At 44.4% G+C, this 15,329-nt stretch overlaps 1 protein-coding gene across 1 annotated transcript in view; it reads right to left on the bottom strand.

Annotated features, from left to right (window-relative positions):
• LOC147464425 (cryptic loci regulator) overlaps positions 1–15,329 on the bottom strand; it is an 87,501-nt gene that overhangs the window by 55,711 nt on the left and 16,461 nt on the right. The gene's annotated exons all lie outside the window — the stretch shown is intronic.

Here is a 15,329-nt window from a genome sequence, read left to right as displayed (position 1 = left end):
CAACAAGTACAATGTCCGAGGGTCCTCTCTCTGGCAAGCTCCCAAGCTAGTCTCCCAGGAGAAGAGGCCCTAGCACACTTTTAAAGGCCTCTCCCCTTGCTCAGGAGCAGTACTTGAAAAGCATAAGTCTACAAGCATCTAGTGCCCCAAACCCTAGCACCCCATGGGTTGTCCGTACGGCATGCCACATCAGCACTACCAGCGCGATTTGCAAAGATCCGTACAGCCTGCCAAGTCATCAGCCCTTTACGCAATTTTTGGGTTCTTGCCTTATTTGAAAAGATTTTAGGCCCCTCGACCATGTTCCATAAGTCAAAAGGATTAGGGTTTTAATTCCTAACCCTTCGGGCCACTTCGATAAGTTCTGTAAGCTGGTAAAACTTCTTTTGTCTCTTTCGCTAGGGTTTAGACTCCCTTGTGCCCTTTAGGACATGCCACATCATCACTTTGTGACATACCCCCCTCTTGAAAGAATTGTAGTCGCCCTCAATTATGCCTGCAAAACAGACATAGGAGAAAAACTAGTTTAACGACATTGATTGTAAGTACGGTATGTACTAGATCACCTATATTCAACACTTGCACGAAGATGATAGTCACTTAAATTCACATCAATGATCACTATCCCCATCGAGATCTTAGATGAGAATCATGATCATTGTAACTTATTTAGCAATCACATCCAAACCGCGCTGATCTTTTCACGAATGTCTTGATCTACTAAATCTTATTACTATCATATCCACATCACCCCTCAAGTGAACAAGACAAATCTTATTACTATCATATCCACATCACCCCTCAAGTGAACAAGACAAAATGTTGCAGTCATTCCGCCTTTCAAACATGTACTCAAACAATACACATGTGTAAGGTGCAGCGGAATGATTTTTTGCGCTTTGCTCAAGATGAGTGCTCCGAGCTGTGCTCAAGGTTCCTTTTAGTTCTTATGGAAGGGAGAGCCTTCCGTTCTTAATGGAAAGTGCTATGATCACAACAAAGTGAATGGACAATGTGCGTACAAGTGTATGAGACTCAGAGATAGAGAGAGAAGAGAGATACAACACCAGAGACGTGGTAAAACCCTCCTCCGAAGGCCCCACTCTCGTCGGCGAGAGTGGTCTACTTATGATTGCACAAGTGGTACAATGACGATGCAATGGACTGCTGCAACCTGGGACTATGTCGATGACGACGACGGGGATGACGAAGTCGACCTAAGGGCTGAAATCTGCAATCTTTCTATTGCTGTCCAAAATCGCTATGGGCTAAAATCTGTTAATCTTCTATCTGCTGAATTCTGACTCTATGTCGGTGACGATGTCGATGACGACGATGCGAAGACGACGCGCTAAAAACGCAGATGCTGAAATCTGTGTTTTCTGGGCTGAAGCTGTAAACCTTGCGGAATCTGACCGTGCTGGCGAGGAACTGTTGCGGGAAGGTGAGATCTACGAGGTTCGAGACTTGATCTGTGATGTCTGACTGCTGAAAACTGAAAACGCTGATCCTAGGGCTGATTCTGTCGCGATAGATCTGCAAAACGCTGAGGTTGCTGGTTGATGCAAAAACGCTAGGCTGTTGCAGTTGGAGCAAAAACGCTAGGTCGCTTGGGGGGTTCTACTGAGAAGGTGCCTGTTGAGCATGTGCTCCTGCTGCCTCTTCTGCCAGAAAGTGCTAACTTGGGTTTGCTTATATATTAACTTAGCAAAATTGCCCTACCTACTTTTGTTGGAAAGTCACTTAAAAATAATAAGTGAAAATAACCAAAAATAGGGAAAATAGGCTAAATGCACTGGAAAATTTCCTTGACTAAATCTGATGGATTTTGAAGGGAATACTGATGATCATGCTGTGTGCAACCAGAGGATATGCATCTATACTAAGTGACTGGGCATGCACAGTCTACAAATAGACTCACTAAAGATCCAGATCACTTCTAATCTAGACTGACTGGACTGACTGAACCCTGATCATGCAGTAGCTTGTCCACGGACACATAGGGTTGGATGTGTCACGTGACATCCCCTCCTTTTCAAAGTGAGGTACTGGTACCGAACTATATGGCGTCGAGGGAGATCGCCAATAGCATCCGGAATCCTGGAAGGGACTCTTCGCCGGCCCACTCTGACGTGTGGATCGTGCGGTACTTGAACTTCATAAAGGTCTGCAACGCTTGCTTCTTTGGGCCGCGCCGAAAGCGACACAAAGTCTTTTGTGGCTCCTTCAATGCTTCATCTTTGTTGAGAGTCAGGCTTCCTTGTTCTTCAAGAATCTCCATGGCTGAAAATTCCTAAAACCACTTCCAACACAAAACCATGAAGATACCTATTCCATGTAAAGTGAGTGGAAAAAATCTTGTCTTCCTCAATGGCTGTGCATGCAATGTAAATGAACAAAGACACGAAGTGACAAACCATTCATCAAACACATGCAAACAGTGAGATCAAATCTTTTTCTTTGGATCTAGAGCAACCAACTGTGGCAATTCACAACGGAAATGCGCATGCTTGGTGCTCATACTTTCATGTGCTCTTTCGGAAACTGTGTCATGCAAAGGAAGAGACATGGCATGTGGCTTCCTTACATACATACTTTTTAGCTTTTCTAGAAAAATCCACATACATTTGTACTCATCCATGAGAGAAACGTGCCCAACATACAATATGTCATGCCTAGGAAAAGGGATCACATTAAGACACTGACTAAAATACAGGAAACGATCACGAATGAGACACTCGAACAATGCGTGCGTATCAATTATGCGAACACATAATACTTCCTGTGAGGGGTCTTTGGACCTAGGCTCGAGAGCCAAGATCGGTTTTTCCTGAGGGGTCGAATCGTACTGGGGGGGTTCTTTGGACCTCGACTCAAAAGCCATGATCGGTTCTTCGTGATTGATCGAATCTACAACGAGGTTAGCTTCGTTAGAGAAAGTATCCACTAAACCATCATCCTTGTGACCAATCACATAATCTTCACGCAACTCATCATGCTTGTGGGAAATCACATCTTGATCATGCAAATCATCATGCTCGTGAGAAATCACATCTCGATCATGCAAATCATCATGTTTGTCTTTCAAATCATCATGCTTATCATCATGCAAAGCATTGTGCTTATCATTGTCGTCCAAAACATCATGCAAGTCATTGTCAATCAAATCATCATCATGCTTCACATAATCATGCAAATCCTGTGTGTCATGCTGTGGAGAAGAAGAGACTGAGAGTCTCCTTTTCCCGAATCTCTTGCATCTATGTCTGAGCTTGAGAAAAGAGTCGCAAGAACTCTTTCCTCCTTGCTTCGATCTCGCGATCAAATTTTGCTCGTCTTGCTTTGTTCTCTGCTTGTCTTTCTGCTTCGTCTTCTGCGTGTCTGCGTTCCATTTCTGCTTTTCTTTCTTTGCATTTACGATCCAATTTGGCTTGTCGTTCTTTGGCTTCCAAGCGTGCTTGCTCGCTCTCACGCGCTATGGCTACCATTCTTTCTTGGTGTGTACGCTCTATGGCTGCTATTCTTGCGGCATTTCTTGCTTCGCGTTGTAAATTATGTTCCATAAACAAGAGCTCCAACTCCTCCATTGGAGTTAGTGCAATCGTTGTCGTAGATGGGTAAGAGGGAGGGTCGGAAAAACCTCCTGGTGGGGAAAATTCTTCTTCGCCTCTCTCATGCTCATCACCTCCAAGCGAAGTATCCATTCCGCTTCGATTGATCATCATTTTGAAGTCGTGGGTTCTTGTGGGTTCTTGTGGTCTTGGGTTCTTAGGTTCACGAGGAACTTGGGTTCCTGGGGGTCTTGGTTCTTGAGATTCTTGAGGTTTTCTTTCGCTTGGAAATCGCGTTTGAGAAGGATCTTCTCTTCACCCGAGTTCTGCTCCTTTCTGCGGGCGCACCCCTTGGCGGCCTTGCGCTCACACCAAGGTTTCTTTTTCCCACCTCACGTCGATTGGCCGGTCGCCAAGTGCACGGTCCGCTCTCAATGAGTGAAAAGAGACACAAGGGGAGGCTGAACAAGCCCTTCTAACTTGGGATTCCTGTCACTCTTCAACAAAACACGATTAGGAATCGACACGCCCAAGCGAACTTGGGTTCGTGCGACCTCAACAAGCAAAAAAAAATCTATGGTTCTTTCCTTGAGTGATACAGAACACTGCCAAAGCTCTGATACCAATGTTAGGTGCAGCGCAATGATTGTTTGCGCTTTGCTCAAGATGAGTGTTATGCTCAAGGTTCCTTTTAGTTCTTATGGAAGGGAGAGCCTTCCGTTCTTAATGGAAAGTGCTATGATCACAACAAAGTGAATGGACAATGTGCGTACAAGTGTATGAGACTCAGAGATAGAGAGAGAAGAGAGATACGACACCAGAGACGTGGTAAAACCCTCCTCCGAAGGCCCCACTCTCGTCGACGAGAGTGGTCTACTTATGATTGCACAAGTGGTACAATGACGATGCAATGGACTGATGCAACCTGGGACTATGTCAATGACGACGACGGGGATGACGAAGTCGACCTAAGGGTTGAAATCTGCAATCTTTCTACTGCTGTCCAAAATCGCTATGGGCTGAAATCTGCTAATCTTCTATCTGCTGAATTCTGACTCTATGTCGGTGACGATGTCGATGACGACGATGCGACAACGACGCGCTAAAAACGCAGATGCTGAAATCTGCGTTTTCTGGGCTGAAACTGTAAATCTTGCGGAAACTGACCGTGTTGGCGAGGAACTACTGCGGGAAGGTGAGATCTTCGAGGTTCGAGACTTGATCTGCGATGTCTGACTGCTGAAAACTGAAAACGCTGATCCTAGGGCTGATTCTGTCGCGATAGATCTGCAAAACGCTGAGGTTGCTGGTTGATGCAAAAACGCTAGGCTATTGCAGTTGGAGCAAAAACGCTAGGTCACTTGGGGGGTTCTGCTGAGAAGGTGCCTGTTGAGCATGTGCTCTTGCTGGCTCTTCTGCCAAAAAGTGCTAACTTGGGTTTGCTTATATATTAACTTAGCAAAATTGCCCTACCTACTTTTGTTGGAAAGTCACTTAAAAATATAAGTAAAAATAACCAAAAAGAGGAAAAATAGGCTAAATGCACTGAAAAATTTCCCTGATTGAATCTGATGGATTCTGAAGGGAATACTGATGATCATGCTGTGTGCAACCAGAGGATATGCATCTATACTAAGTGACTGGGCATGCACGGTCTACGAATAGACTCACAAAAGTGCCAGATCACTTCTAATCTAGACCGACTGGACTGACTGAACCTTGATCATGCTGTAGCTTGTCCACGGACACATAGGGTTGGATGTGTCACGTGACAACATGAGAGAGCAGATGTAGCAGATTCATTTTAGGAATTCCCATTTCAAAATACTTCTTTACATAAAATAGTCGACAGAATATTTTCAACCCATCAGTATCCCTGAAATCTCAAAAGAAATCAGTGATTTTATTCAATCAAGGTAACATATGACAAAGGAGCGGAGTAACTCCCCTCTTATGCAATCTGCACCGCACCAAATTCAACCTGCTGATTCATTGATAGCTCTTCAAATAGTCGGTGCTAATCCAAAAGCTTCAAAAAGGTAAATCTCTAATATCTGGGGAGTGTCTACTAGGTCCTCCTCCTCCATCCACTTGGCATCCAGAGCCGCATAGTTCCTGAACTTGACTAAATACCGGCATGTCAGCTTACATTTCACTTTCCTTTCCTTGTGAGCCAGGACTTCTTCGCGAATGAGAATCTCGTGTCTCTCTTCCACCTCGGGCTGCTCACCTTGTCCACTGGCACTTCACCTTTGAAAGGTCTCAATAGACTCACATAAATGCATTGTGAAATTTACAAGTATCAAGTAGCTTCAGTTTGTAATATACATCATTTATCTTTTCTTGGATCTAGAAAGGTCCATAGTATCGCATACTTAGCTTTAGAAAAAGCATCTCCTTCCCTTCCGTTTCTGTAGGCGTGCCTTCTCAAACCACAGTAGCACCCAATCATCTTCTTCAGTTGCAAGTACGTCGATGCTTGTTTGTTGCCTTCTTATGCCGTGCTTGAGACTTCTCTAAAGCCTCCCGTACCTTGGCAAATGCAGTGTCTTGATCCTGGGTATACTGTTCTGCTTCAAAAAATTTATCTTTGGTGCTCAAGATAGGTGGAACCTTCCTGACATCCTCGATAATTTCAAATGATGCCTTCCTCGTAGACATATGAACCGTGTTATTGTAGGCAAACTCCACCAAGGGCAAATACTTCTCCCATTGAGTCTTTTAATCAGAGATATATGACTTTAACAAATCCAAGACCATTGAATTGGCTATCTTCGATTGCCCATCTGTCTGTGGGTGAAACGAGGACGAGAATTTAAGGCTTGTGTCTATATTCTCCCATATTGCCCTCCAAAAGAACTCGTGAAACGGGGATCTCTATCTGAAACTATAGGTTCAGGCATACCACTTTCAGATTATGCACGTGGAAGGCAAGAAGAATGTTGTGGCTGATGCGTTATCAAGAAAGACACAAATTTCAGCTGTGTCAATTTCTTATCATCATCATGAGCTTGATGACATGAAGGAACAGTATGCTACTGATAAAGATTTTGCAAGGATCTTTGAACAGTTGCAAGATGGACAACGCCATGAGCACTATCTCCTCAAGGACCGTTTTATGATGACGCATGACAGACTGTGTCACTAGGCCATTGCGACATAAGGTTATGGTAGAAAGTCATGTCCCACCGTATGCACGACATTGTGGTATAGGTGCGACAGTGAAAGCGGTCGAGACATTCTTTTATTGGCCTACTACTTTGAGGAAAGATATGAATACCTTTGTGCGAGCGTGCGTGATTTGCCAAAAAGTGAAGTTTGACATACAAAAGGCACGAGGATTGTTACAGCCACTGCCTATTCCAGATAAGCCATGGGAAAGTAATGCTATGGGTTTTATCTTTGATCTTCCAAGAACGCTGAGAGGGAATGATGGTATATGGACCATTATTTGCATGTACAGCAAGCAGGTCCATTTTAATCCTATCAGGAAGAAGATACAATCTGATCAGATGGCACGACTATTTATGTACAATGTGTTCAAGTACCATGGTATGCCACAGTCTATTGTCACTCATCGTGATCCTCATATGACGAGCCTATTTTGGAGAGGCTTATTTGAAAACATGGGCACCACGCTCAAGTTTTCCTCCTCATTTCATCGGACAGTCAAAAGAGGCTCATTCTATTGTCTTATATCTGCTAAAATGTTACGTGTCAGATAATAAGGGCAAGTGGAACAATATCTACCCATGCTTGAGTATGTGTACAACAATACGGTGCATTCATCAACAAGCAAGGCACCTTTTGAGATTATTGAGGGTCGCAGAAAGGTTCCTCCCATTTTGCACACAAAGGACAATTTTCAAAGCAAATCGATATGTTGAGAATATAGATGAAATGTACAAGAAAATCAAGCTTGCCTTGGAGAAGACTCAAGCAAAGCAAGAAAGGGTTGCTGATCGTCACCGACGTGAATTGTTGCTTTCACCTAGTGATTGGGTACTCTTACGGTTTGAGGCAAGGTTAAAGAAGATGAAGGGCAAGGAAAGGTTATTTCCCAAGCTCAACATGCGTTACTATGGGCCTTTTCAAGTACTTGACAAGATCAACGATGTTGCATATAGGTTGAAATCATAGTTACTTGGAACGGGATTTCGGAACGGGGAACGGGGAACGGGGAACGGCAATGGGCATGAAACACCATTCCATGTTACGAACACTCATGCTTGAAACATGGAACGGGGATTCGGAACACGAAGTTGGAATGGGAACGGGGAGTATGGCTGAAATTCCTAATACTAGGAAGATTCATAATGCGTTTCACGTGAGTCTTCTAAGACCCTTCATAGGAGATGTGCCACAAGATATGCCAGATGAGGATCAACCAGAAGTTGAGGAACTTGATGAGATCTTGGTACCTGAGCAGACTTTGGCACATAAGGAAAGAAAATTAAGAGAAAAGTTGCACAACGGTATTTGGTGAAGTTCAGGAACTACCCACCTATGGATGCAAAGTGGATGGAAGAACGTAAGCTGCTAGAGCCATCGAATGTATTGCAGCTTTACCTTGAGGCCTTTAGGTTACAACCTACATATGCCCCAACTCAACGTGCTCAAAAGAGGGGTCATAATGGAGCTAGCACATCAAATGTACGTGTGAATTCAATGCAATAGAAGTGTACACTACTCTACAAATGCTAAAGGTATAATGTTCACTTCTATCGTAGATAGAAATAGCAAAAGTATGAAGGTTTCATTATGTCATTTATATCTATATTTTATGACCTTTCCTGCAGATACATGTGATGAAAGGGTGCTAACCACATTAGATCATCTATGGCATGTATATCTAGCATGCAATCGAGGACATTTGCGATTTCAAGAGTGGGTATGTCACGAGGCTATGGCACCCACTAGCCTAAGTTGTTGGTTTCTTTCCCTTGATTTTTATTTAAATTTTGGGACCCTCTTTTTGAAGTCGCATATCACGTGCACATCTAACCGTATGTGCATGTGGACAAGCTATCTCAGGTCTAGGGTTCAGGTCAGCTTAGGAAGTGTTATGGCACCTTTGTGAGTCTGTGAGCAGGACGTGCATGTCCAGGCGCTTAGAGTAGTTGCATATCCTCTGGTTGCACACAGCATGATCATCAGCATGACATTCAATACCCATCATGAGTATTTTACAATGCATAGAACCCATATTTACTCATTTTTCACTTATTATTTAATAAGTGATTTTGTTGGAAAAGTGAGTAGGGCAAATTTGCTAAGTTACTATAAAAGAAACCTAGCGCTAACACTTTCTGGCAGAAGAGACGGAAGAAGTTCCAGCAACTTACAGTGCACCTTCTCAGCAAGACCGACAGGAGACCCTAGCGTTTTCAGCCAACAGAGCAGATAGCATTTTCGGAATGCAGATTTCCTAGCGTTTTTGCTACAGATCAGCCTGGCATTTTCAGTTTGCAGATTCCGGCGTCAGATCAGCCCCATCACATCAGCGTTTTCAGTTTTCAGCACTTAGCCACAGCAAATCTCACCTGCCCGCAGCAGATCCTTGCCGCACCATCGAGTCAGCCAGCGTTTTTAGATTCAGCCCGTTGTCCGCAGATTTCAGCATCTGCGTTTTCAGCGCATCGTCGTCGCGTCGTCACGTTGTCATCGTTGCCGACAGTGTCAAAGATCAGCAGAAAGTCAACGGTTAGCAGATTTCAGCATTTTCAGTCCTAGCGTTTTCAAGCTTCAGTCCGTCCTCATCATTGACGTCAACATCGTTGGCAAGTCCATCGCATCTAGACCATTGTACTAGATTTGTGCAATCAATAGCATAGACCTCTCTCGCCATAAGGAGGGTTTGAGAATCGTTTGGTGTCATATTCTTCTCTCTCTCTCTCTCTCTCTCTCTCTCTCTCTCTCTCTCTCTCTCTCTCTCTCTCTCTCTCTCTCTCTCTCTCAGCACCTTCATTCACAGTAGCATTCACTTTGTTTGTGATCATTGCACTCTCTCACTATAGGAACGAAAGGCTCTCCCTTCCGTAAGTAAAAGGAACCCTTGAGCACAGTTCGGAGCACTCATCTTGAGCAAAGTCAGCATTCACTTCAGGATGTGATATGATTTTGGGCATTATATGGTTTCGTGAGCATAACCCTCTCCTTGATTGGGCAGACAATATGCTAACTCTAAATGCCAAAAGTGACTCTCCCATTACCATTCGTGGTGAGGAAGTTTTTCATTCTTTACCTCTCATTTCTAATGTCCAAGCGAAGCTTAAAAAGAAACAAGAGAAGGAGACTTAGTCCTTCCTTTTCCGAAGCACGACAGCATTTTTTACATGATAGAGATGTGATTGTTCACAAGGATGATGGTTTGCCTGATGATTTTTCTAGTGAAGCTAACCTCATTGCAGATACGATCAGTCACGAAGAAAAGATCTTGGCTCTTGAGTCGAGGTCCAAAGAAATCACTCAGGAAGTATTGTGTGGTCGCATGATTAGTCAACACGCATTGTTCGAATTTTTCATTCATGACAATTTCTTGTATTTTCGACACCGTCTTACGTGTTCCCTTTTCATAGGCATACCGTATTGTACGATGCACATGATTCACTCACGGATGAGCACGGATGTATGCGGATTACTCTCGAAAAGGAAAAAAGTTTACATTCAAGGAATTCACATTGTTTACCGATTGTCCGTTTTGTCAATCGCTTTTACATGTCTCTTCTTGGCATGACACAGTCTCAGTAAGAGCTCAAGCAAGATTGTCCATCAAGCATCGGCATTTCCGTTGTGATAGGTCGAAAAGCCAAGATTCGATCCCACTTTTTGTATATGTTTGGTGAACGGTTTGGGCACTCCGCCACTTTGTTTATCTGCGTTACATGCACAGTCATTTAGGAAGAATCGTATTTTTTCGGTTACTCTACATGGAATGGGTATGATTATGATTTTGTGTTGGAAATGGTTTCACGAATTTTCCTCCTCGGAGATTCTTGAAGAAGGTGGACATACGTCCATAGCTGAAGTTGGAGCATTGAAGCCGCTACAGATCACTTTGTGTCGCTTTCGGCGCGGCCCAGAGAAGCAAGCATTGCACACCTTCATGAAGTTCAAGTATCGCACGCCTCACGCATCAGAGTGGATCGGCGAAGCGTTCTTCACAGTATTCCAAGAGTTGTTCACACACTCCCTTGACGACATACAGCTCGGTACCAGTACCTCACCTTGAAAAGGAGGGGATGTCACGTGCACATTTAACCCTATGTGCATGTGGACAAGCTATCTAAGGTCTAGGGTTCAGGTCAGCTTAGGAAGTGTTCTGGCACCTTTATGAGTCTGTGAGCAGGTCATGCATGTCCAGGCACTTAGAGTAGTTGCATATCCTCTGGTTGCACGCAGCATGATCATCAGCATGACATTCAATACCCATCATGTGCATTTAACAGTGCATAGAACCCATTTTCCCAATTTACTCATTTTTCACTTATTATTTAATAAGTGACTTTGTTGCAAAAGTGAGTAGGGCAAATTTGCTAAGTTACTATAAAAGAAACCTAGCGCTAGCACTTTCTGGCAGAAGAGGCAGAAGAAGTTCCAGCAACTTGCAATGCACCTTCTCAGCAAGACTGGCACGAGACCCATTTTCCCAATTTATTCATTTTTCACTTATTATTTAATAAGTGACTGTTGGAAAAGTAAGTAGGGCAAATTTGCTAAGTTAGAAACCTAGCGCTAGCACTTTCTGGTAAAAGAGGTAGAAGAAGTTCCAGCAACTTGCAGTGCACCTTCTCAGCAAGACCAGCAGGAGACCCTAGCATTTTCAGCCAACAAAGCAGATAGCGTTTTGGAATGCAGATTTCCTAGCGTTTTTGCTACAAATCAGCCTGGCGTTTTCAGTTTGCAGATTCAACCTAGCGTTTGCACATTCCCGTGTAAGATCGGCCCCAGCACATCAACGTTTTCAGTTTTTAGCACTTAGCCACATCAGACTTAGCCCTTAGCCTCGCAAATCTCACCTACCCGTAGCAGATCCACGCCGTACCATCAAGTTAGCCAGCGTTTTCAGATTCAAGCAACTGTCCGCAAATTTCAGCATCTTTGTTTTTAGCACATCATCGTCGCGTCGTCGCCATCGTTGTCCTCGCCGACACAGTGTCAAAGATCAGCAGAAACTCACTACTTAGCATATTTCAGCATTTCAGCCCTAGCATTTTCAGATTTCAGCCCGTCCTCATCCTCGTCATCATTGTCGTCGACATCGTCGGCAAGTCCATTGCATCTACATTGTACGAGATTTGTGCAATCAATAGCATAGACCTCTCTCGCCATTAGAGGGGGCCCTTAGAGGAGGGTTTGAGAACCGTCTCGTGTCGTATTCTTCTCTCTCTCTCTCTCTCTCTCTCTCTCTCTCTCTCTCTCTCTCTCTCTCTCTCTCTCTCTCTCTCTCAGCACCTTCATTCACTTTGTTTGTGATCATTGCACTCTCTCACTAAAGGAACGGAAGGCTCTCCCTTCCGTAAGTAAAAGGAACCCTTGAGCACAGTTCGGAGCACTCATCTTGAGCAAATCCAACATTCACTTCCGATGCACCTTACATCGCAAATGGCCGGACAATGTATGGCCAATGTGAAACAACCGACGGCCAACAGTTTCACCCACAGCAGTGGAAGGGCAGGTCGCCATGAGATGGTTGGGCCAGTCGGCACTGAAATCCGGGCAATAAAAGGTTGGCTAGGATTAGTTCAAAGTCATTTAGGCCCCACGCGACACTTATAAATTGATGGGTACTAGGAGATTAACTCAAAAGAGGCAAATTGGACACATGGCAGTAGAAGGACAATTTGCAGGTCAACACACACTTAAAAATATCTCATCCCTGCTGGGGGCGCCCAAAAATGAGAAGGGCTGATTTTTTAGGTATTGTAAACTACAGTGTGTGAGTAGTGGATGCAGGTGATCACAGCTTTAACGGAAAGCTTGCCTTCTCCCTAGTCTCATGTAGCACGACAATTTGCTCTCGCGCATCTCTCTCCCCTTTGCACATATGGTAATGCCCCATAAGTTGGGCTTTTCAATTGACCATGAACAGTTTTGGGGGTTTTATGCGCGTTTGCCAAGGCAAGAGCCTTCTAAACAGGTACCGGATTAGCTAATTGCTAATCCGCCACAAATACGCATAGTTCCATCGCGAAGGATTGCAAAACCAGAGAGTTTTCTCGAGTGAAAACTCGTCTAATTCAAAAGGGTACTGTCCCATTGCGTGCGCGAGCACCTAAGACACCCTTAGACGTGTTTGCTCTGCTCAAAACGATCCAAAACAGAAAATTACAGCCTGTTGTGTTTCTCTCAAGTTTAGGGTTTTACATCTAAACTGCAAGAGATCACCAAGGGAGCCTCAGGAAGGCCTTGGGATGCTTAACCAGGGCTTTGGGCACCTGACAGTGGCAAAACAAGGAATTACACCATGCTGAAATTGACTTGCAGCTCACTAGAAAGCTTCCAAAATGTAAGGGAAAGTGTCCTTGACGTGTACTTTTGATCTACAGGGGTTTTGCGCCGATAGGCTAACGAAATTGGGTCAAAAACCTGCAATTACAGCCATGGACAAGTTTGGATAGCTTGGTGAGAGTTAGTAAATGCGTACGGATTGTTTATTTGCAATAAGAATAAAGAAATACCGAAAGGGATGCCAGTCATTGGGGCCTACAGGGTGTTGTTGTTTGCTTGGAAGCACTCTAGCTCCCAGGCCGTGTTTCCTTTGAAGTGTAATTTCCAGTCACAGGTTTATTCGTGAAGTTTTTCAGTGTCATAAAGTTTACAGTGTTAAGATCGAGTGAAAGCTAAAGTCTACCGCCCTAAGGGCCGGTTTTAGCCCTTTACGCAATTTTTGGGTCCTTGCTTTACCTTAAAAGGTTTTAGGCCCCATGGCCGGGTTCCATAAGTCGAGAGGGTTAAGGTTTTGATTCCTAACCCCTTTGGGCCACTCGGATAAGTTTTGTAAGTTGGTAAAGCTTCTTTTGCCTCTTTCGCTAGGGTTTAGGCCCCCTTGTGCCCTTTAGGACATGCCACGTCACTTTGAGATAGGATCCCACTGAAGAGAAGATCACCCATCTGCCCCTGCTACCCTAGAAATACGCTCAAGGGGCTGATCTGAAAAACGCAGTTATGGCTGCCCAAAAATGCTAGGGCTGCCCTCTTGTTTGCAAAGAAGAGGCTCATCAGCCCCCAAGGGCTGCCCCTGCCTAAAAGAGATACCCCCCAAGTCCATATATAGGTCTGATCCCAAGCTACCCGATCCCACACATTGCCTACATGACATCATAAAAACCCCATAAATGGGAAACTAGGGAGAGAAAACGGCTAAATAGCCCCTAGGACTTTAGGCAGACACAAGACCACCTGGGCATAAATGCCCTTGGCTCGCAGCAAACACTCTGGCCAAGGAAAAGAGCCAAAACCCAAGGCTACACATTGTTGGAAAATCTCGACATGAGAAAATTGCCTCACTCTGGCCGAGCACAGCCACAAGTGACAAAACAACCCTCACTCCTTATCATTTGTCCCTGGGATATACTGCAACCAACTGAACGAATCCAAAGAGATGCCAAAACCCTCTCTCAAGTCCTAGAAAGGGAGACAAACCAGGCAACTAGAGTGAGCAATCTGCAACTGTAAGGTAGGGTTTCGTGGATGAGGATTTCTACAACAAAACTCCGAGGTTAAATATTACCTAGCCAATATTTTCATCAAACCGCTATCCCGAAAGTTGTTTGGGAAGTAAAATGCTATCCACTAGAAGGAAACCCAACTCTATTAAGAATCTCCAAGCTCAACTGACTCACGAGTCACACAACTAGCATCTACAGAAGAAACTATTGTTGACTGCTCCAAGAAATAGCATCGAAACTGTAGGTAAAGGAATAAGCCGCAGGTATCCAAATCATTTCCCAACTCACAGATACTCTACCCTACAAAAAAGAGTCGAAATGTCAAGTGCAACGGAATTGAAATGGTGAAGATCTAGGTTTTACACTTCCACAAACCTTTTACTTCTTTTCCTTGCGTTAGTGGTTGCATTAGTTTGATTGATGGTTCCTTTTACTTTCCATGAAGAGAGGGAATGAGAGAGCGGTAGAAATGTGTAGAGAGAGAGAGAGAGAGAGAGAGTGGAATGTACATGCATGTAATACCTCAAGTGCAGACTCTATTGACTTGAATGGTGAATGTCGCCTCCGTAACTCCTCAAGACGAGGCACCTCCATGGCTGATTTAATGCACCTTTGGATCCTTCTCGATGTGGGATTGTGGATGCCACCAAGAGATAAAAGGCTAAATTGCGCTCCCGATGTGAGAGGAATGAAGAGCTGAAAAAACAGATCTCGACGATGCCGATGATGTACAACAATGGGAGCACTCGATGACAGCGAGGGAATGGCCGAGGAGAGGCTCAAAGGGCTTCCAAAGTACCGGAGCGCAACGGGGATAGCTAGCGACTGCAGATCCAATCCAATCTGACAAGGGAAGGGCTGAAAACTGAAAAAGCTAGGGCTGATCTGTAGATCTGGCAAGCGCTAGGGCTAAAGACTGTCATCGCTGGCTGATTTGGCGATTCCCAGCAAAAACGCTAGGGCTGATGGCTTGTTGCCGCGCAATGGCAGCACATGCACTTCCTTAAGTGAGAGAAGCATCCCTAGGCGAAACGATACGAACACACACTCAAACGCTAGAGAGAAAAAAAAAATCAAAGATTAGCAGATAAGTGTAAAATCTTTAACC

Source organism: Adiantum capillus-veneris, chromosome 1, assembly GCF_014529385.1.
Source record: "Adiantum capillus-veneris isolate H3 chromosome 1, ASM1452938v2, whole genome shotgun sequence".
Lineage (NCBI taxonomy): Eukaryota > Viridiplantae > Streptophyta > Polypodiopsida > Polypodiales > Pteridaceae > Adiantum > Adiantum capillus-veneris.
Note: the sequence above shows the minus strand (reverse complement) of the source record. Positions and strands in the feature narration are given on the sequence as shown.